This window comes from Heterocephalus glaber, unplaced genomic scaffold, assembly GCF_053883595.1.
Source record: "Heterocephalus glaber isolate CG9 unplaced genomic scaffold, H.glaber_assembly_v1.0 deba00001538, whole genome shotgun sequence".
Taxonomy (NCBI): Eukaryota; Metazoa; Chordata; class Mammalia; order Rodentia; family Bathyergidae; genus Heterocephalus; species Heterocephalus glaber.
The window spans coordinates 23192521-23219420 of NW_028258333.1; the positions used below are offsets into that span (position 1 = coordinate 23192521).

Here is a 26900-nt window from a genome sequence, read left to right on the forward strand (position 1 = left end):
AGAGTGCATTAATCTTATACACAGCAAGTACACAAATAGTCAAAACCAATTACATTCACACATTTTAAGCTTCAGCTTTCTTAATTTTAAAATTTGTCTTTGAACATATGCATTCTGCATTCTGTAAAGAACTTCATAGTCAGAACAATTAGTACAGCATAATATTTCACAATTTTGAGTAAAATTCCATTATAAGCAAAGAAAATAAATATTTCAAATGCACATTTAACTACTGAAATGAATACTATCTATGTTATATTATTCATGGAGAAAATCTAATATCTGTTAAAACTGATCTTAACATCATCTATTTGGTACTCTTGCCAAAAATGTTTACCATAAATCTAAACATGAAAGACAAACATCATGTTAACCCAAATTGAGGAACAATCTACAAAATAATTGGCCTGAAAAAAAATGCAGCATTGTGTGTCTACACAAAATAACTGGCCTGAACTCTTCCATGACATAAATGTTATAAAAGACAAAAAATCCCAGGTAAATGTTCTAGGTTAAAGACTAAAGAGACTTTCCCACTAAATGCTACAAATATCTGTGACTGGGAAAATAGTTTATATAGGATATTATTAGGACAACTGAGAAAATTTGAAAGTAAATTGCATACAGGATACTAGTGATGGATTCATAGTAAATTTAAGTATGATAACTGGATGATTATATAAAATGCCCCTGTTCTTAAAAGATACATGCTGCACTATAAGGATGTCTGCAATTAACTTTTTTAATGCTGGAAATCAAACCCAGAGCTTCACACACAATAAGCATATACATTCTACCACTGGGATACATTCCCAGCCCCAGCAATTAACTTTTAAAATGGACCAGAAAAAAAACAGATAGATAGATAGATAAAGAAAATATGACAAAATGCTAAAAATTTTGAATCTATGTGAATAGAATGTGGTTGTTTATTGTATAATTTTTCAACATTTATACAGGTTTAAAAACATAAAATTGAGGGTGAAAAAAGCTAAACTATCTAAGTATAGAAGTATACCATACCTTAGCAGCAAGTGACTGATCCTTCCTCCTTTTCACCCATGCTTTTCCAGCCTCACATCCCCTAATGGCACCAGTTGTTTGCTGGCTAAATTGGTCTGTCCTTGCTCTGGATCTGTGTTGTGATACAGAAACCACTCACACAATAAATCCACTGCACTGGTTGGCACATTCTCTTCATAAGAAGGCATTCATTTTCAAGTGCACATGATTTATTTAGTTCAGACCATCTGCAAGCATAGTTTTTTGTTCTTGACCATTCAAACTGGAACTCATATATTATCATAATTAAAATAAAAGTTTTATAAACTTTGGTCTATGGAGAGGGATTTTATTAAAAATAAAAAAATTTGGCCTGGGATTTACCTCAGTGTTTACGGCACCTGCCTCATAATCACAAGGTCCCGAGTTTGATCCCTGGTACCAATTAATTAATTAATTGATTAATTAAAAAATAAAAAATTTTACAGGTACAAGCACCCAATGATAAATGTAAATGTATTGTATACCTAAAATGTACCAATAAAAGAATTTAAGCAAAAAAAATAAAAATAAAAAATTTTTCTTTCTCAGTCTTCTATCAATTGAGGGAACACTAACTGCTTCACAGGATTGCTGTGAGACTTAAGTGAACAAAATGTATGAAAACATTAAGCCCAAAGTCTAGCATTCAACAAATTTATTGACAAATCGACAAACTGTAACTACTATTACTCAAACTTCTTCTAGGAGCAGGGTAAGGAAAGTAGCCAGATATTATCCACCAGGATTCACAATTAAGATCATAATTATCATTTTAGTAACAGTGCATAAAACCTCATAAATTATTTTACTATGAGCAAAATGACCTATAAATGTTACTTGGTCAGTAGAAAGCTAGCATAATGGAAGTTCACACATGTTATTAAAGTACTGTCATTCATTATACCTATAATCTTTAACCTTAAATATTTCTTAGAGTAGCTCTCCTCTGGCCTATAGGGATAGTATGCAATAATTCTTTTTCTTTTTCATGGCTTCAGCCCTAATATGTGCAAATGATAGATTACCAATAAATGTTTCCATATTAAAGATGGGAGAAGAAAACAGAATGAATGTTAAAAGGAATGATCATGGAGAGAGGGAAAAATTAATAATGTGTATATTTTAGCCCATTTGGTATGCTATAACAGAATACCTGAGACCGGGTAATATATGAAGAACAGAATTTGTAGATTTGCAGTTCTGGAGGCCAGGAAGTCTGATGCCAAGTTTGTCTTCCGGCAAGAGCCTCCTTGCTGTATCCTCTCATGGCAGAAGGCAGGAAAGTGAGAGAGAAGAGATCCAAACATGCCATTTTATAACCAACTAGTTCTGCCCATGAATCAGGTAGAGTCCTCATGGCCTAACCATCCCTTAGAGAGATGTTATAATGGCAATTAAATTTCAGCATGTGTTTTGGAGGGAACATTCAATGGTAGCAGTATGCAAAAAAGGGAATGGAACTGGACATGGTGGCATATACCTATAATTCTAGGACTCAGGATGCTGAGGCAGAAGGATTGCTGTGAGTTTGATGCCAGCCTAGGCTATGTGGTGAGTTCAAGGCCAGCCTGAACTGTATAGTGAGACCCTGTCTCAAACAAAACAAAAACAAAAACAAAGAACCAAACAAAAAAGGAAAAGAGGGAATGATTGCTTTAATAAGTATACTTAATAAACAAGGAAGGATGTGATTAGCCATTTAAAGGAATTCAGACTGTTCATCTAAAAATAATACTTGCCTTGAATGAGATCACTTAAGAGGTGACATTGAAGATTCAATGAAAGAAGAGAAGGTGGGCCAGCGATTTAGCTCAGTGGTTTGGCCGCCTGCTGCGCAAGCACAAGGACCTGAGTTCAATCCCCAGAGCTTAAAAAAAAAAAAGAGGAGTTATCAGTTTTTCAAACTTAAGGGAGTAGGGAAGTGAATGGACTACAAGAATACAGGACAGTTCTCAGAAATCATTAAAAGTCCATATGAGGGTAATGATTATGAATTTAAATCAAAAACAGTAAGCATAATTGTGTATTTTTCCACAGCTATGTGTGGTTTTGTGGCAGGCAATAGTTGAATTAACCAGGAGTGTAGGGTTTTTTTTCTTTTTATTTTACTGGTACATTTTACATATATATAATGATCACATTCATCATAGGGAATTTGTACCTAGTACATGATATATCTTGGTCCTTCTTTTTTTCCCCATTCCCCTCCCTTCTCTCTAACCCCCTCTCCTCTTTATCGACAAAAGCCTTGTGTCCATTTTTTTCCTTCCATTCCTTTTTTTCTTGCCCCTTCTTTCCTTTCCCTCTCCTCCTCTATTTCCCTTCTCATTTGAGGATTTGCCGACACAATATCATGAGCTAAGAGAAGGGCAAAAGATTTCAGGATGAATGAAAATTAGTGATTACAGTGGTTGACTCCAGAATTTAGATCAAGTAAGGAAAGAAAAAGTGATTTTTTTTTCAGTTTTCATTCATTTTATTTTTCTTCTGTAAAAACAATAAGTTGTGGCTACTGCTGGAGTTTGAGTCCTCTGAACGGAGACTCTGGTGTGAGACTTGATGAACATAGTCTCCTTCCAGAGGACAGGAATCGGGTAGCTCTAGGTCTGGAGATGGCATCAAAGGTGGCCTTGGTGAAGTTGCTCTGAGTAGCAGTGCAGCCCCTGCCAGAGGTGTAGCAGTCATAATACCAGCCATCAGCAGCTCCTTGGGCACAGGGACTGAGATGATGCCAGTGCCTCTGGGGGCAGGGATCAGACGCACCGACACAGAGCCACAGCGCCTGTCACCTTGCAAGGGACAGCGTGGGGCTTGCCAATCTTGTTCCCCCAGTAGCCTCTCCACACGGGGACAATGGAGACCTTGGCCAGAATGATGGCCCCGCGATGGATACTTCCTTGGAACGCTTTACACTTACACCAACGTGACCCTTGTTGTCCCCAGTGGCGACAAATGCCTTGAACCTGGTCAGCTGGCCAGCACCAGTTTGCTTCTGCACCGACACGATCTCCAGAACTTTATCCTTGAGGGATGTGCCCAGGAAAAAAGTCAATAATCTCAGACTTGATGCTTAAGGAGAAGAGAAAAATTTCCTCCAGGACTTGATCTTCATGTCGTTGACAAGCCGGCCCATCCTGGTGGCAGAAATCCACTCCTTTTCCTCCATCTTAACCCCATGGCCTCAGCCTCGAAGGCCACTGCCGAAGCCTCCAGGGAAGCTGCCAAGGCTGCCCATGCCTGGGCCCGGGGCCTCTGGGACCTCCCACTGCACCGGTGTCATCTACCATTTGGTTGCCATCACAGGAAGAGGCAAGACAGCTACAAAAAGGGAAGAGTCAATAGACTATAGGTTGTAGTTGCATCCAAGGCTTGTTACATTATAGAGGAACAGACTAGAAAAGTGGGTGTCAAAGAATGGTGCTCACACAATTGAGGAGAGAGATTCAAGGAACTAAGTGACCAAAATATTAGAAGGATCACCCATGTGTTTATTAACATTACCAAGAATTAAGACAGAAATAGTGTATAGTGGGTCAGGAGATTTAAAAAAATCAAGAAATGAAGGACAGAGCTGGGCATGGTGGCCCATGTTTGTGATCCCAATTACACAGGAGGCTGAAACAGGATGATCACAAGTTTGATGCCAGGCTGCGCAACTTAATGAGACTCTGTCTCAAAATAAAAAGTTTTAATGGGCGGAGTGATTAAACTCAGTGGGAGAACATTTCCCTAGCATGCATTGGCCCTGAGTTCAAACCCCAGCTCCTCTAAAGAAAGAGGGGAGGGGAAGGAAGGGAAAGAAGGAAAAGAAATTAATAGGAGTGGGGGAAATGGGGAGATGTTGAAGTTATAAAGAAATTCTGGAGATCTAATGTGCAGCACGGTGATCGTAGTTAGTAGTAATGTATTATATACTTGAAATTTGCTAAGAGAGCAGATCTTAAGTATTCTTACCCTCCAGTCAGAACCAAACTGTCAAGCAATTTTTCTCTCATGAGGGAAGATGTATTTTTAATCCTGTTTCCCGTGTGTTTGCAGAGTTCCTGGGTTTGGGAACAGGCCTATTAGCATGAATTTTGCAGAATACCAGGCCAAAGGCAAACAAACTCTGTAGGTGAAAGTAGCAACACATGGCAATTCAGGTAAAGTGAGAGATCTCCTTAGAACTGTGGGAGGGATTTCCTGGACTGTTCGAGCTCCCCTTACAGACCCCAACTTCCTCTCCTCCTCCTTCCTATCCCTTTCAGAGTCACTGCCACTAACTCAGCCTACTCAGTGTAGAAAAACACAAATTCATGCATCTCTCTTTGTGTTCAAGTTATTAGTGTTGCCTTAAGACCAGGGGATACAATACAATTATAGCTGTCATTACATATTTGACATGATTGAAAAATATGGTGCGTGTTTAAATTTTTTAAAATTTATTGCAATAAAAGACACATTGCCACGAATCCACCTCAAAATACTGTTCCTCACTTTGAACACACTTATCCCATCATTCTTGCCACTTTCTGAAGCAGTTCTAGAAGTCTGATTTTGTGAGTGTCTTTAGTCACTTTGTTGTAGCTTATGTCCTGAATCTATTTGAAAGATTTACCATCTTGGTCATTTTGACTTTGAGGAAGAGCTAAAAGTTGAATGGTGCCAGATCCAGTGAATAATAAGGTGGAAGAGGACACACCGTACTGTTTCTTTGAGACTGCCTTTCTGTTAAATGGCACTCAGTGAATATTTGATCACCTCTTGTAAAGACACTGAGGAAAGAGAACCTGCTTCAGGACATGGCAAGAACAATGGGATAAGTGTGTTTGAAGTGAGGGAGGATATTTTGAGGGAGATTAATGGTAATGTGACTTTTACTGTGATTTATGAAAATTTAAACACATAGCACATATTTAGATCACCCTTTGTACATCAGGTAAACTTTCTCATAAGATTAATTTGATTACAATGCTAAACTTTGTGTATAACAGCTTTTGCTCTACCTCCAATTCAATCATGTTAGACATTGTTAGCTAAAATTATAATAAACTGTTACTTCGGGCATGCTGGGAAATCCCCTTTTCAACAATCTCCTTCTGTTTTCCACATGTCTTCTTCATTTTCTTAAAGGATAGCCCTGTCAAATAACCATAATAAAATGGCTGCTCTTCATTAACAGTGACATTACTATTATGTTTAAAGGGCTGTAGTTCAGTGGCAGAGTGTCTGCTTATCAGGCATGAGGCCTTGAGTTCAATCTTCCTGGCAGTGCCAAAAATAAATCTAAAAAATTATTTTGAAGATGTTTATTCATAACTCAGAAGAACTGGATCTTCATGCGGCTCTACTGTCCCAATTAAAATACCATATTCAACCATCCCCCATAAGAGTTTGTTGAGTGTGTTGTATGTGTCTGGCACAACAGCATTTTAACCCTAAGTGTATTTTCTGGAGTCACATTAGATCATGAAGTTTTCAGTCCTTTTTTCTCTTTTCAAAAATATAACTTCTTATAAAATAGTTATATGTCAATTATGTTACTGTGTAATGATAAATATGATGCACATAAAGTAAATTTTTAAGAAAACAAGTATTTCTCATTAATCTTTAACTCTCAACGATCCCTGATCCAGGCTTGATTAGAATGGCCCTTTCTAACTCAAACTCCTTAGATTAGGTTTTTATGCTATTTGATTTATGTGTTTTTGGTTTTGTCTAAATAATTCAAAAACTTTTGAGTAAATGAATATGAAATTAAATAACTATCTCAATTCACTTGTCAATTCTTAAAAATCATTTTAAATGATTGTGAAAAGTTACTCAGCTCACACACAGACACATACCTATACATACATAATTAGCAAAAATATTTGCACTGTTTTCATTATAAGGTCTGATATGAAGAATTTGATATTCTTTAACCACATTCTAGGATTTATTTTCCAAAGTGTAAGGCTTCAGTATAAAAAGACAGTATTACACATTTGTCAATTCTCTCATTTTAAGAGAGGATGATATTCTTAAAACAGTTATTAAAGATGAAGAGCATTGCATTCTACCAGTAATTTTTAAACAATAGCAATTTCCAATTTGTATACTGAAGTGAAATTTAACTTCCTCATAAAATATCAACAAATATCTTTTAAGATATTAGATGAACAGTATTTACTTTTAATATTATTCACATCAATAGAGCTTTTAAGAGCTTAAACTATCAGTAACTACTTAACATAAACTCTACTGCTGAAATAGAAATTCAACTTTCATCAGGGAAAAATTTAACTAACCTTATAAAAAAAATTTAACTAGCCTTAAGTGTATTGACATGTAAATTAATGTTCAAGATTAGCATTTTAAAACTATGTTACAAAAGAAACAAATTTCTTAGTTTTAAGCGACTTTAATGAGAATATGCAGGAGTTGAAGCAAAAATCTTCCCTGTTACAATCAGGTAGATTTTAATTTTGAAATAATAATCCTTGAAAGTCTAAGAGTCTAAAAGAAAATTTAAATTCATTTTTCATCAATTTGCATTATATAAAAAACAACAAATTTGTCCTCCTTAGACGTTATGCTGACATTTACATTTATTGCTACCTGTTTGCAGTGAGGGCATTCTTTTAAGCTACTTCAAGTATTTTTTTGAACAAAGCAAAACAAAAAAATAAATGCATTACATATATGATTAGCATTTCTTTTTTCAGCCCATATAAATATCTTCTTTGATCTCCAGAGTTTAAGATAAAATCAAACACTACACAGTATTGTTTACTGTAGTCTTTCATGTGAGTTGTAAGAAGATAAAATCATACTTTGTTTTATATTTAAGTAGAAGGTGGTAAGATACTAAATTACTGCAATGAGCAATTCTGCAAATAGGTTCTAGAAACAACCAAAATGTCACTCATTTACATAAGTTGTTACGATCTTGGTGTCATTTTTATTTTATTATTTCTTGTGACAATACAAGCTTTGTTAACTCTTCTAGTTCTTACCAAGGCATTATCAGCTTACACATAATTGATCAAAATATCAAAAAGGAAGGCCAATTCTTTCTCCAGGTAATCTCTCACAAATCCCTTCCACTCTACATCAACCCCTCACATCCCCAGAGCCAATTCTGAACATAACTTCTCATTCTAGCACCCATTCTCAATACAGTTCTAGTATACTGAAGCCACTAAAGTCCACAGAGCAATTTCAAACTGAGGCTGATGTGAATGGTTACCTGACTATCATTTCTCTGATATTTATTATAGCTTGTATGGCAATTTAAAGAACTTTGAATTTTTCTAGCAGTAACATTTCAGAGAAGATGGGCTTTCCCTCTAGACCTGGGCATGAACCACAGTCTACACTAAGGGTATAACTTCACCCTCCTTTGTTAATGGTTGGTAAGACCATCTTCTTTCTACCTCTGTCCAATAAAACATGAAGGGAAGTGTGCTATGTGTGCTTTGAGGAAGGTTTTGCTGCAGGTAAGATGATTCTTCCTTGTACCTTGAATGTACAAAAATGCACCAGTCTTGTGACAGTGAGGTATTAAACCTAGAACGATAGGCCAGCATACTGAGGATTGCAGAGAAGAGCTCACACGAGTTGTTGAGCACCATATCTGGAATCTTGTGCTTGGGGGCTTCTTGTTTTGTGAAATATATGAATTTTTTAAAGTAATAAATGAGTAAAAAATCTTAAGAAATTTTCTGCAGCAAAAAGATCTTAAGTAATTTTCTGAAAATTAAAAGATGATAATTTTCCTCTTTCATTCAACTTAACTATGTAATGCTTTTTAATTACAACTCTTTGGAGAGAAATGTTTTTCTATTCCATTCCTTTTCTTGTCTTATGTGGCATACTTAGTCTCATTTCTGATAAGATTTTATTATAATAGAAGAGGCTTTATAAAATTATACAGAATTAAGTACCCTGAAACTCCCCTCTTTCCCTGCCTTTGTGATGTGCCAACATTTAAAGTACCATCAGATCTCCATATCCATGGTTTCTGCTCTAAAGCTTCTATATATGAGGATTCAAACCAACCATGGGTAGAAAATATTTTTTAAGAAATTGCATCTGTACTGAACATATGTAAGGTTTTTTCCTTATTAGTAGTACTTAAAAATGTAAAAATGGTTTGCATAGCATTTATATTTTACTAACATTACAAGTAATCTAAAGGTGATTTAAAGTATGTAAGAGGATGCACATAGGTTACATGCAGATAATATGCCATTTTACATGAGGGACTTGAGCATCCATGGGTTTTGGTATTCTCAGAATGGTGATGGAAGGGAATAATACTAGAACTAATATCCTATGGGCACTAAGGGATCACTCTATCCAGTCTTCTCCTAAACCCCATCCTCAACATTTGAATGTTTTTTCAGGAAAGGATATTAGAAAGTTACTACCTTAAAGTGATTTTAAAATCAAGATGATAAGGAGTGGGGATGTAGCTTAGCGGTAGAACATTTCCTACCATGCACAATGTCATGGGTTTCATCCCCAGGACACACACAAAAAATCAAGAAGCTATGATACCCTTAGATGATCGTATTTTAATTTTTTTGTCCTGGGAATTCAACTAGGGCCTTCACACTGAGCTACATGCTCAGACTATTTTTATTTTTCTTTTGAAACAGGTCACTTGCATCAGTTACCTGAAGGGCTTGTTAAAAACTCAGAAAAATAGCCCTACCACAGGAGTGGTGAAACTTCAGTTTTTAAATGTGGGACCCAGAAATGTACATTGTAATAAGCACCCTAGTTAAAGACTAAGAGCCACAGGTTTAGAGTGATTTATTTTGTATAGAGTTGGGAAGAAGGTAAAAGAGACTTTGAGATGAGGTGCCTGAGACCCTTAAATAACCCTGAAGAAGTGGGCCAACTGGGGGCTGCCTTGGCCATTTGCCATGTTACAATGTTTTCTAGTCTATGAACATAAATTTCTAAACTTTAATCAGGAGAGCATGGCACAATAAGGCTTCGTTCCTCTGATGAAGAAGATAACAAGAAAATAGCATATTAGTCATTTTTAATTAATTTTATTGGTACATTTTAGGAATACAATATAATGACATTCATCATTGGAAATTGGCACCTTTAAAAAACTCTCTAGGTTCTTATTTTTTCCACATTCCTCTGCCCCCTCCTCAACCCCTACATCCCTCGCTATTTGTAAAGTCCTTGTTTCCATTTTTTCATTTTCTGATATTAATTCCATTCCCTTCTTTCCTTTCCCCTACCCCTTCCACTTCTCCTTCCCCTTTGCCCCTTTTCTTCCTACTTCACATTATCGATTATACCTTTTAGTCCTTATTTACACTTTCAGTTTCTCACACTAGGGAAATTATTCGGTATTTACACGTGTGTCCTGTTTATTTCACTTAAGAGTATTGCCTCCATGTACATCCATTTAGCTATAAATGTCTCCAGTTTCTTGTTCTTTATGGCTGAGTAATAATACTCCATTTTATAAAACAACAACAACAACAACAACATTTCTCCAGTTGATGGGCAATTGGATTGTTTCCAAGTCTTAGCTATCACGAATTGGGCTGCTATGAACAAGGGTGCACATATATCTCTGTGTTATGATTCTTTTAATTCTTTGGGGAAGATACCCAGCAGGGGAATCGCTGGGTCAAATGGGACCTCCAGTTCTAGTTCTTTCAGGTATCTCCATACTGATTGCCACAGTGGTTGCACCAGCCTGCACTCCCACCAGCAATGGAGAAGGGTTCCTTTCTCCCCACAACCCCGCCAGCATTTGTTATTGGTTGATTTCTTGATAACAGCCATTCTTTCTGGGGTGAGGTGGAATCTCAGTGTTGTTTTCATCTGTATCTCTTGAATGACCAGTGATGTTGAACACTTTCCATATATTTATTTGCTGCTTTTACTTCTTGTTCTGAGAAATGTCTGTTCATTTTAGAGGCCCATTTTTTAATTAGGTCTTTGAATTTGGGGGGGGTCTGATTTTTTTTCCAGATCTTTATATATTCTCAATAGTAGTCCTTTATTTGAGGTACAGCTGCTAAAACATTTTTCCCACATTGTAGGTTGTCTCTTAGCTCTGTTGGTGGTTTCTTTTGCAGTGCAAAAGCTTTTTTATAAGATGAGATCCCAGCTGTTGATTTTTTGTGCAAGTTTCCATGCCACTGAGGTTTTGTTTATAAAGTTTTTTCCTATGCCAATGTCTTCAAAATTTCTACCTAACTTATCTTCCAGCAAGTTTAGTGTTTCTGTTTTAATATTTAGATCTTTAATCCACTTTGATCTTAGTTTAGTGCATGGTGATAGGTATGGGTCTAGTTTTAATCTTTGGCAAGTTGAAATCCAGTTTTTCCAACACCATTTATTAAATAGGCTATCTTTCCTCCAGTGAGGGTGGTTGACTTCTTGACAGCAGCCATTCTTCCTAGGGTGAAATGGAATCTCAGCATTGTTTTCATTTTCATCTCTCGAATGACCAATGATGTTGAACATTTTTTCAAATTTTTTTATTACTTAAATTCTTTTATTGGTACATTTTAGGTATACAACACATTTACATTTCTCATTGAGAATTTATACCTTTACATGATGCATCCTCATTCTTATTTTTTCCCCATTCCTAGCTCTCCCTTCACACCCTCCACCCTTCCCTATTTACAAAGGCTTTGTTTCCATTTATTCCATTTCTCAGAATTTTTCCTTTCCCTTCTTTCCTTTCCCCTGACCCTCCCACTACCCCTACCCCTTTGGACCTTTTCTTCCGATTTTGCATTATCGATTACTCATTCTAATCATTGGTACATTTTAGGTATACAATATAATGACATTCATCATTGGAAATTTGCACCTTTACATAGTCTCTCTTGGTTCTTATTTTTCACCCATGGCCAGCCCTCCCTTCAATCCCTCCATCCCTCCCTATTTATAAAGACTTTGTTTCAATTTTTCCATTTTCTAATATTAATCCCATTCCTTTCTTTCCTTTCCCCTAGCCCTCCCACTTCTCATTCCCCTTTGCCCCTTTTCTTCCTATTTCACATTATCTATTATACCTTTTAGTCCTTATTTACACTTTCAGTTTCTCACACCAGAGAAACTATTTGCTATTTACACATGTGTGTCCTACTTATTTCACTTAAGATTATGGCCTCAATGTGCATCCATTTAGCTATAAATGGCTCTAATTTCTCATTTTTTTATGGCTGAGTAGTACTCCATTTTATTTTAAAAACAACATTTTCTTTATGCAGTCTCCAGTTGATGGGCATTTGGGCTGTTTCCAAGTTTTAGCTATTACAAATTGTGCTGCTATGAACATGGGTGTACATATATCACTGTGGTATGATTCTTTTAATTCTTTGGGGAAGATACCCAGCAGGGGAATAGCTGGGTCAAATGGGATTTCCAGTCCTAGTTCTTTGAGATATCTCCACACTGATTTCCACAGTGGTTGCAACAGTCTACACTCCCACCAGCAGTGGAGCAGGGTTCCTCTTTCCCCACAGCCCCGCCAGCATTTGTTATTGTTTGATTTCATGATAGCAGCCATTGTTTTCATTTGCATCTCTCAAATGACCAGCGATGTTGAATATTTTTTCGTGTATTGTTTTGCCATTTCTACGTCTTTGTCTGAAAAATGTCTGTTCATTTCAGATGCCCATTATCGGATTGGGTCTTTAAATTTGGGTGGTCTCTGATCTTTTTAAGTTCTTTATATATTCGAGAGAGTAGACCTTTGTCTGAGGAACAGCAGGTGAGATTTTTTTCCCACATTGTAGCTTGTCTCTTCCCCCTGCTGGTTGGTTTCTCTTGCTGTGCAGAAGCTTTTTAATAAGAAGAGATCCCTCCTGTTGATTGTTTGTGCTGCTTCACAGGCAACTGAGGTTTTCTTCATAAAATCTTTTCCTACACCAATGTCTTTAACAGTTCTACCTAACCTCTGTTCCAGCCAGTTGCACGTTTCTGTTTTAATATTTAGATCTTTAATCCATTTAGATTTTAGTTTAGTGCATGGTGAGAGATAGGTCTAGTTTTAATCTTTGGCAAGTTGAAACCCAATTTTTCCAGCACCATTTATTAAAAAGGCTATCTTTCCTCCAGTGAGGGCGTTTGGCTCCTTTGTCAAAGATGAGATGGCTGAGTGTGTCTGGAGTTGTTTCTGCATCTTCTAATATGTTCCACTGGTCCTCGGGTCTTTTTCTTTGCCAGTATCATGCTGTTTTTATCACAGTAGCTTTGTAGTACAGTTTCAAGTTGGGGGTTGTGATACCCTCTGTCAGATCTCTGTTGCCTAGAGTTGCTTCTGCTATTCTAGGTCTCTTCTGGTTCCACATGAATTTTTGGATTGTTTTCTCAAATTCCGTGAAGCAGGCTGTTGGGATTTCAATTGGCATTGCATTGAATCTATATAGCAGTTTTGGAAGTATGGCCATTTTCACTATATTGATCCTTCCTAACCAGGAGCAGGGGATGTCTACCCATTTTTTGATATCATCTTCAATCTCTCTTTTCAGAGTGCTATAGTTTTCAGAGAAGAGGTCTTTGATTTCTTTTGTTAGGTTGAGTCCTAGGTATTTCAGTTTTTTGGATGCTATTGTGAAAGGAATTATTTTCTTATTTCTCTCTCAGTAAGTCTGTTGTTGGTGTAGAGGAAAGTTATTGTTTTTTGTGTGTTGACGTTGTAGCCAGCTACTTGACTGAATTTGGTTAAGCCTAGAACACTTTTGGTGCAGTTCTTGGGGTCTTCTATATACAATATCATGTCATCTGCAAATAACGACAATTTGACCTCTTCATTTCCTATCTTTATTCCTTTTATTTCTTTCTCTTGTCTAATTGCCATGGCTAATGTTTCCAAAACTATATTGAATGGGAGTGGTGATAGTGGATATCCTTGTCTTGTTCCTCATTTTAGTGTGAAGGATTTCAGTTTTTGACCATTTAGTATGATATTGGCTGTTGGTTTTTCATAGATGGCTTTTATCATTTTGAGGAAGAGACCATCTATTCCCATTTTTTGTAGGGTTTTTATCATAAATGCATGTTGGATTTTGTCAAATGCTTTTTCTACATCTATTGAGATGATCATGTGATTTTTGCCCTTGGCTCTATTCATACAATGTATTACATTGATTGATTTGGCTATATTGAACCATCCCTGCATCCCTGGGATGAATCCTGTTTGGTCAGGGTGTATGATCTTCTTGATGATATTCTGTATTCTATTTGCCAGTATAATATTAAGGGTTCTTCCATGTATGTTCTTTAGTGAGATTGGTCTATAGTTCTCTTTTTCGGTTGGGTCTTTCTCTACTTTGAGGATCAAAGTGATGTTTACTTCCAGGAATCCATTTGAGAGTATTGCTTCCCTTTCAATTTCATTGAAGAGGGATTTTTATTGTTTTTTTGTTTTTTGGGGGGGTTTTCTGGTACATTTTATTGGTACATTTTAGGTATACAATTCATTTACATTTATCATTGGGTGCTTGTACCTGAACATGATGTATCTTACTTCTTATTTTTTTCCCCATTACCTATGCGCCCTTCACCCCCACCACCCTTCCCTATTTACATAGACTTTGTTTCCTTTTTTTTTTTCTTTCTCATAATTTTTCCTTTCCTTTCTTCCCTTTCCCCTCCCCCTCCCACCACCCCTCCACCTTTGGACCTTTTCCTATTTCAAATTATCAATTATTCATTTTAATCATTTTAACCCTTGTTTACACTATCAGTTTCTCACACTAGAGAAACTATTCAGTATTTACACATGTGTGTCCTATTTATTTCACTTAAGAGCATGGCCTCAATATGCATCCATTTAGCTATAAATGACTCTAGTTTTTCATTCTTTATGGCTGAGTAGTACTCCATTTTATTAAAAAACCACATTTTCTTTATCCAGTTTCCAGTTGATTGGCACTTGGGCTGCTTCCAAGCTTTAGCTATTACAAACTGTGCCACTATGAACATGGGTGCACATATATCACTGTGGTATGATTCTTTTAATTCTTTTGGGAAGATACCCAGCAGGGGAATAGCTGGGTCAAATGGGACCTCTAGTCCTAGTTCTTTGAGGCATCTCCATACTGACTTCCACAGTGGTTGCACCAGCCTGAACTCCCACCAACAATGGAGAAGGGTTCCTTTCCCCCCACAATCCTGCCAGCATTTGTTTTTTGTTGATTTCTTGATAGCAGCCATTCTTTCTGGGGTGAGGTGGAATATCAGTGTGTTTTCATTTGCATCTCTCAAATGACCAGTGATGTTGAACAATTTTTCATATATTTATTTGCTGCTTTTACTACTTTGAGAAATGTCTGTTCATTTCAGATGCCCATTTTTGAATTGGGGATTTGAATTTAGGGGGTCTGATTTTTTTCAATTCTTTATATATTCTAGATAGTAGTGCTTTGTCTGAGGTACAGCTGCTAAAAAATTTTTCCCATATTGTAGGCTGTCTGTTAGCTCTGTTGGTGGTTTCTTTTGCAGTGCAGAAGCTTTTTAATAAGATGAGATCCCAGTTGTTGATTCTTTGTGCTAGTTCCCATGCTCCTGAGGTTTTGTTCATGAAGTCTTTTTCTATGCCAATGTCTTCAAGAGTTCTACCTAACTTATCTTCCAGCAAGTTTAGTGTTTCTGTCTTAATATTTATATCTTTAATCCACTTCAATCTTAGTTTAGTGCATGGTGATAGGTATGGGTCTAGTTTCAATCTTTGGTATGTTGAAATTCAGTTTTTCCAACACCATTTATTAAATAGGCTATCATTCCTCCAATGATGGTGGTTGGCTCCTTTGTCAAAGATGAGGTGGCTGAGTATGTCTGGAGTTGTTTCTGCATCTTCCAATCTATTCCACTGATCCTCAGGTCTGTTCCTTTGTCAGTACCATGCTGATTTTATCACAGTAGCTTTGTAGTATAGTTTCAAGTTGGGGATTGTGATACCCTCAGCCATGTCTCTTTTGTTTACGATTGCTTTAGCTATTCTAGGTCTCTTATGGTTCCAAATGAATTTTTGGACTGTTTTCTCTAGTTCTGTGAAGTATATTGTTGGAATTTCAATCAGCATTGCGTTGAATCTATATAGTAGTTTTGGAAGTATGGCCATTTTCACTATATTTGTTCTTCCTACCCAGGAGCAAAGGATGTCTTTCCATTTTCTTGTATCCTCTTTGATCTCTTTTTTCAGAGTGTTGTAGTTTTCAGTGTAGAGGTCTTTTTCTTCCTTTGTTAGATTAATTACTAGATATTTCATTTTTTTGGATGCTATTGTAAAAGGAATTGTTTCCCTAATTTCTCTCTCAGTGACTCTGTTATTTGTATACAAGAAGGCTATTGTTTTTTGAGTGTTGACCTTATATCCAGCTACTCTATTGAATCTGTCAATTAGGTCTAGAAGGCTTTTGACCAACGTTTTTGGGTCTTCTACGTAAAGTATCATATCATCAGCAAATAATGACAGTTTCACTTCTTCCTTTCCTATCTTTATTCCTTTTATTTCTTTCTCCTGTCTAATTGCTATGGCTAATGTTTCCAGAACAATATTGAACAGGAGTGGTGATAGTGGGCATCCTTGTTTTGTTCCTGATTTTAGCATGAAAATTTTCAGTGTTTGACCATTTAGTATGATGTTGGCTGTTTGTTTTTCATAGATAGCCTTAATCAGGTTGAGATAAAGACCTTCTATTCCAATTTTCTGTAGCATTTTTATCATGAATGGGTGCAGGATTTTGTCAAATGCTTTTTCTGCATCTATTGAGATGATCATATGGTTTTTGTCCTTGACTCTGTTAATATGGTGTATTACATTTACTGATTTACGAATGTTGAACCATCCTGGCATCCCTGGGATAAATCCCACTTGGTCAGGGTGTAAGATCTTCTTGATAACCCTCTGTATTCTGTTTGCCAGTATCTTGTTGAGGATTTTTGCATCTATGTTCATTAGGGAGATTGGCCTGTAGTTCTCCTTTTGGGTTGGGTCTTTCCCTGGTTTTAGAATCAAAGTAACACTTGCTTCCAGGAAAGAATTTGGAAGCCTTGCTTCCCTTTCAATTTCCTTGATGAGTTTAAAGAGTAATGGTGATAGTTCTTCCTTAAATGTCTTGTAGAATTCAGCAGTGAACCCAACAAGACCTGGTCTTTTCTTTGTTGGTAAATATTTTATTACATTTTCAATTTCACTCATTGTAATTGGGGTATTTACAATTTCTATATCTTCTTCATTTAACTTTGGCAATTTGTATGTATCTAGGAATCTGTTCATTTCTTCTGTGTTTTCCATTTTACTGGAGTAGAGGTTCTCAAAGTAGGTATTGATGATCCTCTGGATTTCTGTTGGATCTGTTGTGGCTTCAGCTTTTTCATTCTGAATTGCATGGATTTGTGCCTTTTCTTTCCTTTTATTGTAAGGTTGGTTAAAGGTTTATCGATTTTATTTATTCTTTCAAAAAACCAACTCTTTGATTCATTGATCTTTTTGTATTGTTCTCTTAGTCTCCATTGCATTGATTTCTGCCCTGATCTTTATAATTTCCTCTCTTGTATGAGCTTTGGATTCATTATGCTCTTCTTTTTCTAGGAGCTTGAAGTTCTGCATTAGGTTATTTATCTGAGTTTTCTCTGTTTTCCTAATATGGGCATTCACTGCTATGAATTTCCCACATAGAACTGCTTTCATTGTGCCCCACAGATTCCTGTATGTTGTTCTGTCATTTTCATTTACTTGTAGAAACTGTTTAATTTCTTCTTTAATTACTTCTGTGACCCCTTGGTTGTTCACGAGGGTGTTATTCAGTTTCCATGTGTTTGTTGGGGTCTTGCGGTTTCTTAAGTTATTGATCTCCATTTTTATTGCACTATGGTCTGATAATATACAGGGGGTAAATTCAATTCTTTTACATTTGCTTAGACATGTCCTATGAGCTAGCATGTGGTCTATTCTGGAGAATGACCCGTGTGCAGCCGAAAAGCATGTGTATTCTGATTTTGTGAGGTGGAAAACTCTGTAAACATCTATTAAGTCCATTTGTTCAATAGCTTGGCTCAGTTCTAGAATTTCCTTGTTAACTTTTTGTCTAGATGATCTGTCTATTTGTGATAGTGGGGTATTGAGGTCCCCCACTACAATTGTGTTAGTGTTTATTTGGTTTTTCATTTCTATTAATATTTGTTTTGTATAGTTGGGGGCATTCGTACTTGGTGCATAAATATTTAGGATTGTCATCTTTTCCTCTTGGATTGTTCCCTTCAGAAGGATGTAGTGACCATCTTTGTCTCTCTTAATTAGTTTTGGTTTGAAATCTACTTTATCTGCAAATAAGTTTGCTACCCTTGCTTTCTCCTGGGTTCCTGTTGCATGGAAAACTGTTTTCCATCCTTTTACTTTCAGTCTGTGAGTTTCTTTTTGAGTTAGGTGTGTTTCTTTTATACAGCATATTGTAGCATTTTCCTTTTTAATCCATTCTGCCAGTCTATTTCTTTTGATTGGTGAATTGAGGCCATTAACATTGAGGGTTATAATTGATAGATATTGATTTATCCTTGTCATGATGTTTTACTTTTGCTATCTCTTTTATTTCTTATTTTTTTCCCCCTTTCCCTTTAGTGTCTTACCTTGCCTGGTGGCTTCCCTCTGTTGGGCCTCATGGAGTTGTGGCCTTCATTTCTTTTTTCCAGGATATTGTTTAGAATTGCTTGTAGTGATGGTTTGGTGTTCATGAAATTTCTCAGGTGTTCTTTGTCATGAAAGTATCTAATTTCCCCATCAATTTTGAAAGATAATTTTGCTGGATACAACAGTCTAGGTTGGAAGTTATTTTCTTTTAGGGCTTGAAATACTTCACTCCAGGCTCTCCTTGATTTGAGGGTTTGTGTTGAGAAGTCTGCTGTGATGGACTTTCCTTTGTAGGTGATTTGTTTCTTTTCTCTAACTGCTTGTAGGATTTTGTTTTTCTGTTGGGTTTCTGGGATCTTCACTATTATATGTCTAGATGTAGATTTTTTTTGATCATGGCTAGTTGGAGTTCCATATGCCTCACTTATCTGTATGTCCAATTCTCTACCTCTTTCTGGGAAGTTTTCCACTATTACTTCTGTGAACAGTTTTTTTTATGTCAGTTGTGTTTCTCCTGTTTTTTCATGGACTCCTATCAGTCTTATGTTAGTCTTCTTTGCATCGTCTAGCAGTTGTTGGATTCATTTCTCATGGTCCCTTACTATTTTTTAAGAAATCTCTATTTTCATGGTCTCTAACCACAATCCTGTCTTCTATATCTGATATTCTATCTTCAGATTCCCTTAATCTGCTGTGGATACTTTCAGTGGAGTTTTTGATCTCCTGAATATCTGTTTGAATCTGTTTCATGGATTCCACTTCTTTCTTATGTTGGGCGATCATGGCTTCCATTTCTTTCTTATGCTGGGTATTCATGGCTTCCAGCATGTTTCTGAGCTCATCTTTTTTTTATCTGTTTCTGTTCTAGATCCTCTAATCATGTCTTTCACTCTGCTCACCATTTCTGTAGATATCTGGGAGATTATTTCTGCTCTGAATTTTTCTAGAGCCTCATTCATCTGTTTTTTACTTCCTGTGCTATCAGTTCAGGGTATCCAGGTGGTTGGTTACGGGACTTTTCCATCTCATTTCCCCCAGGATTTACCCTTGGTAGGGTGGAAGTCTGAGTTTGTGCCTTGCTCAAATGTCTTCTCATTTTTGTTTTTGGTACTGTCCTTGGTTTAACTCCTGGGTTGATAGTTTGAAATTGCTTATTGTAGGCATCTTTGTTGCTTATAATTAGAGCCCTTATGGAATAATTGCTTCTCAGAGGTGTCTTCCAGATATAGCTGGTCTTTAAGTTTTGAGTCTCTAATGCCTCTAACGTTATCTCATTTTCCTTATACTAGGGAAGTTCATTTACTAGATCAACAACAACACCTTAGCCCAAGTGATACAATCAGCAGCACTATTTCATCAAGTACATTTTCAAAAATGACATTTTGTGGTAGTTATTAATCTATCACCTTTAGCTGTGTGAATTAAATGAAGATCAAGGACCAACAGAACATATAGTGAATAAACTCTTCAATATAACAACTTTACCCTTTGGGATGGGAAGTTGGAAGGGGTTGGGGAGGGAGGGACAGATGGAAAGAAGGATAGGGGAAGGTTAGTTGTGTGGCCAGAGGACACAGGTGAGAAGGAAAAAGAGAATAATAGGAAAATAAAGAAGAACTCTGAATGAGGACCAAAACAGGGACAAAAAGGGAAGATGCACAATGTGGGAGAGCAAGACAGTGAATGTAAGAGAGAGAGAAAGGAAAGAGAAAAGAAAGAAGAAAAGAAAGAAAAAAAGGAGAGAAAATCAAATATTTCCAAAGAGTAGGAAAAAATTAAAGAAAAGAGGAGAAAAAGAAAAAATAAAAAATAAATTTAAAAAAGAGGAGAAAAAGAAAAGAGAAAAAAACTAATAATACTAATTTTGGGAATAAAAAATAACAATGAAGATGAAGGGCATCTTTCAGGGTATGTCGCTGCTCTCACAATAGACAACATGGGTAGCAGTGTGCAGATATAAGTCAATGAGACTCAGCAAGCTAGTCACAGACCCATGAGATTCAGGCAGATTTCTGTCTGCAAGTCCCAAGTTGAGCTCCCTGTCCTCCTGTAGGGTTGAACTCTGCAGAGTTGTATTGCAGGTTCCAGCTGCCCTTCCCCTGAAGATAGTCCCGGTCCTGATGGGAGGTGAAGATGACTCCAACTTGCCCAGTAGAGTGGTGTGGTGGTCCAATGTACTCTGTGTCTTTGTAGTGTGGAACCAGGTGGCTGTACAGAGAAGAGACCAGAGGAGCAGGGGTGGGGGAGCGTCCAGTGGATTGCTGCCAGGGCTCTGGCTGAATCAGCATGTTCTGTGTGACTCACGACATTGGCATGGTGTCTGCAGACCTGCCTGTCTGCAGCGGGCTGATTCCTCGTGTTCTGCGGGACTCATGACCTTGGTACCATGACTTTTTCTTTTTGTTGGATTCTCCCCCTTTGCGTTTAATTTCTTGTCTTGCCAGATGGATTCATTCTGCTAGGCTTCCTGGGGTTGTGATCCTTGTTGTCTTTTCCTAGGATATTGTCTAAAGTTTTTTGGAGTGCTAGTTTGGTATTCATGAAATTCCTAAGGTGCTCTTTATCATGAAAGTATCTTATTTCTCCATCCATTTTGAAAGATAGTTTTGCAGGGTACATCAATCTGGGTTGGAGGCTGTTTTCCTTTAGAGTTTGAAATAGGTCACTCCAAGCTCTTCTTGCCTTGAGGGCTTGTGTTGAGAAGTCTGCTGTGATTCTGATGGCTTTCCTTTGTATGTGATTTGTTTCTTTTCTCTAACTGCTTGTAGAATTTTGTTCTTCTGTTGGGTTTCTGGAATCTTAACTATTCTATGCCTATGTGTAGATTTTTTTTTTATCAAGGCTAGTTGGAGTCCTATATCCCTCACGTACCTGTATGTCAAGTTCTTTTCCCCTGCTTGGGAAGTTTTCTGCCATCACTTCTGTGAACAGTTTTTTTATGTCATCTGCACTCTCTCCTGTTTTTTCATTGACTCCAGTCAGTCTGATGCTATTCTTCTTTGCATCATCTTGCAGCTGCTGGATTGATGTCTCCTGGTCCCTTACTATTTTAAAGAAATTTTTGTTTTCCTGGTTACTAATTGTAATCCTATCTTCTATATCTGAAATTCTGTCCTCACATTGGCTCATTTTGCTTTGTAAACTTCCAATGGAGTTTTTAATCTCCTGGAAATCTGTTTGCATCTGTTTTATGGATTCCATTTGTTTCCTATGTTGGGATTCCATTGTGTTCCTCAACTCCTCTATTTTTTTATCTGTGTTCTCTCTAGATCTTTCAATCATGTCTCGCACTATGGTCACAATCTCTGCTGTTATCTGAGAAATTATTTCTGATTTCATTTTTTCCATATCCTCTTTCATTTGCAGTTCAGGAAGTCCAGGTGGTTGAGTATCAGAGTATTCCATCTCATTTCCCTTTGGGTTGCTTTAGGTGATCTGATAGTTTGGTTTTGAGACTTGTTTATGTATCTTTTCATTTCAGCGGGGCTGGAGGATGGTGTTCTTCTGGGGCCAGCGCCTCTCACCTTGATGCTGGTGGTGGTGGTATGGCAGCCCAGAAGTTTCACCTCCTCTGCACCTGGGGTGACTCTGCTCGTCAGCGCTATGGGTAGTGGTACAGAAGTCAGGAATGTTCACCTCCCCAGATATGCTATTCTACCCAATCTGTTACTTTGTAAATTTATATCACCATCAGTTGTTATATTAAAATCCAGTTATAATTTGATAATTTCAAAAATATTCTTAATTCATCCAGTGAATGTTGTGGTTTTCCTTAAATCTACATTGTATTTTTAAAGTATTTTTAAAGAAATCTTCATTTGTGTTTTTTAATAAATGTCAAGGGTACCATTGTTGATTCACCTCTTCTAAGAATTGTGTGATATCTTATGAAAGCCAACTAATGCCACTCAGCTAATTGTTATGGTAAAATTAAGTCTATTTTCAGCCTATTTTACCAAATTAAAATTATATTGTAATACATTAACAATTTTCAAATTAAATTGCCCTTTATTCTTGTTGATCTGTACTGTCAATAAATAATTAGTTTTTTAATGCAGATTGAGGGATAAGAAGATGGCGTAAGCTAATAATTGCATGCCTGTCATACTTCTGGTTGATATTTGGTTTGTCACTTTTATATAAATTTTATGAAGAATATTTGGACAAGTGTCTAAATTATTGACTTTTTATTAGGATTTTATTAGTATCTTTTTTGATAAAACAGATCTGGAATTATTTTGGTATTGTAAACAATTACTGTAAATCCTTGCCTACCCAGCATCCATTCTAAACACTTCTCAATTTAAAAAAAAAATCTTTAACCCATAATTAAACAAAGCAAACATTGCAGAGAAAGGTGTTCAACCAATGCTCAAAAACTCTGCCTCATGATAGCTGGGTTGACCACACTGAAATAAAACAAAGCAAAACCGAGTGTTCTGGTTGATTAATACTGTCAATAAAAGTCATCCCAGTAGCTTATTTTTTAAACCCATGAAGCAGGGCATAAGTGCAAGAAGCTGGAAAACAGAAGGAAAAACAAAATTAGAGAGCAAAAGAAGTTGTGTAATGACAGAAGTAGCAGAGGTTAGAAATGGCAAAGATGATGAGAATCTGTAGTCATAGATGACAACAGAGAACCCTTGTGGAGTGGGCAGAAGAGGTTGGCTCTGCAGCTCACGTGCTCTAGAGCTATTGAGAGGGCAAGTCAGCTCCCTGGTGAGAAAGACTATCTGCTGGGAAGAATCGGTGCACAGGTGCACATTTTCTAGGTGCATATGTTATATATCTGTACAAGGTAGTCTAGTAAATTCCTTTCAAGCTAACATGAGAGAGGTATACTTTTTCTATTATTCTGTTATTGAAAAATACTAAATAACAAAGTTTAATATTTTTGAATAATTATTTATCCTATACTCTTTTGATGTGAGAAAGTGCCTGCAAATGTCTTCCTTTCCTATAGAAATAATAATCTGTAAATACAATTTTCTCCCCCTTTAGCTTAATTTAGTGTGCACAACTAAATGCTAAACCTTAGAAGTCTAAATGGTATAGTTTAGATCTAGAATATCTCCCCAAATTCTCATGTGCCTTGAGGTGGTACTTTTGAAAGGTGATTGAATCATGGGAGAATGGCCACCTGGGGAATTTGTTCTCTGTGATTCATCTCACAGTGCTCAGTCATCCAGGTACTGAAAGGCCAATGCAACCATGATTTAAGGGGGCCCGGCTACTGCTTAAGCTATGGACTTTGGCATCATCCACATGGTACTGGTTTTATTGTCATATAGAATGAGAGAATTGTGGGGTCAGGGGGGGTTCTACCCAGATTTCAGAAGAAGATCTGGGAGGCCAGGCAGTCGCAGTGTGCCTCTGAGAGGGCAATGTATGAAGCTGTGAAGATGAAGCCAAAAGCACAGTAGAGAACCCAGAAAGTTGGGGGTTCTGGGAATTTGAGACATTGGCTGAAGGAAAGCAGCAGGTAGTGAGAAAAGTCACCCCAAGAGAGAGGCTGCAACTCCCCATGCTGTAGGGACTAGGCCACCCATCAATTTGGAGTTTGAATCTCACCACAACTTGTCCTATGTGCTGGACATGGAGCTATAGGGTTTAACATTTGCCCTTCTGGGTTTTGGTCTTGTTTTGGTTGCATTCTTTTCTTTCCCCATATTTCTCCCTTTTAGAATGGGAATTTTACATTGTGCCATTATATGTGGGAAGTCTTTAACTTTTTAAAAATTTTTTACAAGGGCTCACAGGTAAGAGTTTGCCTTAAGTCTAAGAGGAGACTTTAGACTTGAACATTTCAACAATGCTGAAATTGTTGACTTTGGCAACTCTTAGAAATGGACTAAATGCTTTTTTGTATAGAGATGTACATGAATCTTTTGGGGGCCTTGGGCACAATGTTATGGTTTTGATCCAGAATATCCCCTCAAATTCTCATGCACTTACAGGTGGGGAATCTGAAAGCTGATTGAATCATGGAAGTGACATAGTCAAGTGTAATGTTATGGGATCTGGTTAGCTACTGAGGGCTCGACCTGGGTAGGGTGTATCTCCTTCCTGATTCCTCCCTCACTCTCTGCTTCCTAGCCATCATGAGGTGAGCAGCTTTTCCTCCACTATGCCCATCTGCCACGCTGTTCGGCTCTTAAATTGGCTGACTATGGACTGAAAGTGTGATCCAAAGCAAATCTTTCTTCCTTTGTGTTGAGAGTGTCAAGCATTGATTGTGTCTAGGCAATAAGCAAAGTGGCTAATATACTAAATCACATCTCTGTGTTAAAGATATTTGTAAGATAAGAGAGTATAAGTAAATCTTAAATAAAAATCATACTAAGTGTAGTTTGTATCTTTTATAATTGGTTTCATAACATTTATGATTAGCTAGTTAAATATTTTGTATTAGCTTTATAACCTAGTCCTCACTGCATTCCTATTTTTTATAGTTTTTTATGGGGTGATGTCTAACCATTTATTAATGTGGAAAACCTTAATGAATAATTTATTTATCTGTAACCCATTAAAATGCCATCAACTTTGGACAACTTGAAAAAACTGTTAACAATGTTTACCCTAAAAATTATTTTTACAATATGTTCTGGATAGCTGTGGTATGTAGAATACTGAGCAGCTTTCCCCCCACCAAAGATGTTTATGATCTAATCTCCAACTCCACAACTGTGGTTAAGAGTACAGACTTTGAGATGGGGAGATTATTTTGGGTTATCTTGTTGGGCCCAATTTAATCACTGGAGTTCTTAAAACTGGAGGACTTTTCCTGGCTGTAATCAGAGAAAGATTTCACAGCTCAAGAAGGGCCAGGGAGATGTGATTTGAGGACTCTACCCACCATTGTTGGCTTTGAAAATGGAGGGAGCAGGACCCAAGTGAAGTAATGCAAGCAATCTCTAGAGTCTGGAAGATGGAAGAGGAAAAGAAACAGATTCTCCCCTAGAGCCTTCAGAAAGGAATGCAGTTCTGCTGACACCTTGATTTTTGACCCAGAGAGATCTGTGCCAGACTTCTGACTGACAGAACTATAAGAGAGATAAAATCATGCTATTTTATGTCACTAAATTTGTGGTGATTTGTTATGGTAGCAATAGAAAATTAATACTGTAGCACAGGGTTTGAGATAGTGTCTCAGGCTTTAATGAAAAGGCCTGGGGAGGCCAGAGACACCCACAAATGTCCTATTTTTTGCTTTCGTTTATTCATCCCTTCAAACACAGCATCACTTCTTATCTGCTTTATGATGACATTACAACTCCATCTGAAATTTATTTGGGGGGATTCTGTCCTTTTTAAAGCCTATTATTTTTTAAATGATGTGATAAACTACAGATAATTAGCATAATATTAGAACATGTGTGTATACACTATAACCATCCACACGTCTTTCTTTATCAACAGGTTATTTAAACAAACTTCATACATTTGTAAATGATACATAAGGATTTTGTTTATCTGCAGAATTGGTTATAGCTAGTAATGTTTAGGGACATAGAATTTAGGATCATACTGACTTAGTTGAGTTCACATTACATCTCTGACATTTACCAGATACATAATTCTGAATCACTTGCATAGACTGGATCATGTGCCACTGTGTCTGGATTAAAGTGGCACTTTTATTATCCCTATTTTATGGATGAGGAAACTGAAGAACAGAAGTTATGCAAGAGCTAGAAACTGCAAAATCTGGCTGAAGATCATAAGATCCCAAACACCTATGCTTTGCCACCTCCTGTGATATAACTAAATAGAAAATTGGTAACAACTTCAGGCACTCAGGCCAACCATAGGGTGAAATTTTCTTTCCCTCACCTCTGCACTGGACTCAGGGATTAAGAGACAATGGCATTCAGCCTTAGTTGGTCTCAGAAGATGGCAGAACTTTACAGCTAGCAGATTTTCACCAGAAGGAGAAACCAGCGAAGGACTGAACATAATGAGGAATTAATATGATCGTAATGGGTTCTATAAATTTAACACATAATACATGTCATGTACTGAATTAAATGCTTTGCACTTATTATCTTACTTCTTAAAACCTATAAGATAATTACTACTTTTTCCTCCATTATACAGAGAAGGAAATTAAGCATCAGAAAGTTTAAGTACCTGGGCTAAGAGTCAGCCAGCTAGGAAGGAAAACCAAAAACTTACTCAAGTTTGCCTTATTCCAAAGACTGGGCCCCTGACCAGTTTGTTGGACTGTGTTAGGGCAGCAGAAAGAGAAGATTGCAAGTCAATG

At 37.0% G+C, this 26900-nt stretch overlaps 1 pseudogene; it reads right to left on the reverse strand.

Moving 5' to 3' along the window:
* Positions 1–3515: 3515 nt before the first annotated feature.
* LOC147824513 (small ribosomal subunit protein uS5 pseudogene) lies at positions 3516–4331 on the reverse strand (annotated as a pseudogene).
* Positions 4332–26900: the final 22569 nt, after the last annotated feature.